The following is a 1,539-nucleotide window of genomic DNA, read 5'->3' as shown; positions in this document are numbered from 1 at the left end:
AGCAAAGGTCAATAAAACTAAAAGCTGGTTCTTTGATAAGATAAACAAAATTGATAAACCCTTAGCCAGACTCATCAAGAAAAAAAAGGGAGAGGACGCAAATCACTAAAATTAGAAATGAAAAAGGAGAAATCACAACTGGCACTGCAGAAATACAAAGGATTATAAGAGACTACTACATACAATTATATGCCACTAAAATGGAGAACCACAAAAAAATGGACAAATTCTTGGAAAGGTACAATTTTCCAAGACAGAACCAGGAAGAATTAGAAAATATAAACCTATCACAAGTAATGAAATTGAAACTGTGATTAAAATCTTCCAACAAACAAAAGTCCAGGACCAGATGGCTTCACAGGCGAATTCTACCAAACACTTAGAGAAAAGCTAACACTGATCCTTCTCAAACTCTTCCAAAAAATTGCAGAGGGGGAAACACTCCCAAATTCATTCTACGAAGCCACCATCACCCTGATACCAAAACCAGATAAAGATGTCACAAAGAAAGAAAACTACAGGCCAATATCACTGATAAACATAGATGCAAAAATCCTCAACAAAATACTAGCAAACAGAATCCAACAACACAGTAAAAGGATCATACACCATGATCAAGTGGGATTTATCCCAGGGATGCACGGATTTGTCAATATATGCAAATCAATCAGTGTGATACACCATATTAACAAACTGCAGAATAAAAATCATATGATCATCTCAATAGATGCAGAAAAAGCTTTTGACAAAATTCAACACCCATTTATGATAAAAACTCTCCAGATAGTGGGCGTAGAGGGAAACTACCTCAACATAATAAAGGCCATATATGACAAACCCACAGCAAGCATCATACTCAATGGTGAAAAACTAAAAGCATTTCCACTAAGATCAGGAATAAGACAAGTATGTCCACTCTCACCACTCTTATTCAACAAGGTTTTGGAAGTCCTAGCCATGGCAATCAGAGAAGAAAAAGAAATAAAAGGAATACAAATTGGAAAAGAAGAAGTAAAATTGTCACTGTTTGCAGGTGACATGATACTATACATAGAAAATCCTAAAGACGCCACCAGAAAACGACTAGAACTAATGAATGAATTTGGTAAGGTTGTAGGATACAAAATTAATGCACAGAAATCTCTGGCTTTCCTATACACCAACAACAAAAACTCAGAAATAGAAATTAAGTAAACACTCCCATTTACCATTGCAACAAAGAAAATAAAATACCTAGGAATAAACCTGCCTAAGGAGGCAAAAGACTTGTACTCAGAAAACTATAAAACACTGATGAAAGAAATCAAAGATGACATAAACGGAGAATATACCATGTTCTTGGATTGGAAGAATCAACATCTTGAAAATGTGTATACTACCCAAAGCAATCTACAGATTAAATGTAATCCCTCTCAAACTACCAATGGCCTTCTCCACAGAATTAGAACAAAAAATCTTACAATTCGTATGGAAACACAAAAGACTCTGAATAGCCAAAGCAATCTTGAGAAAGAAAAACAGAGTTGGAGGAATCAGGCT

General features: G+C 35.1%; 1 protein-coding gene across 1 annotated transcript in view; it reads right to left on the bottom strand.

The window, feature by feature from the left end:
- Nucleotides 1-1,539, bottom strand: part of ALDH1A1 (aldehyde dehydrogenase 1 family member A1) — a 56,977-nt gene that overhangs the window by 39,318 nt on the left and 16,120 nt on the right. The gene's annotated exons all lie outside the window — the stretch shown is intronic.

The sequence above is a fragment of the Physeter macrocephalus genome, chromosome 9 (genome assembly GCF_002837175.3).
Source record: "Physeter macrocephalus isolate SW-GA chromosome 9, ASM283717v5, whole genome shotgun sequence".
NCBI lineage: Eukaryota > Metazoa > Chordata > Mammalia > Artiodactyla > Physeteridae > Physeter > Physeter macrocephalus.
Note: the sequence above shows the minus strand (reverse complement) of the source record. Positions and strands in the feature narration are given on the sequence as shown.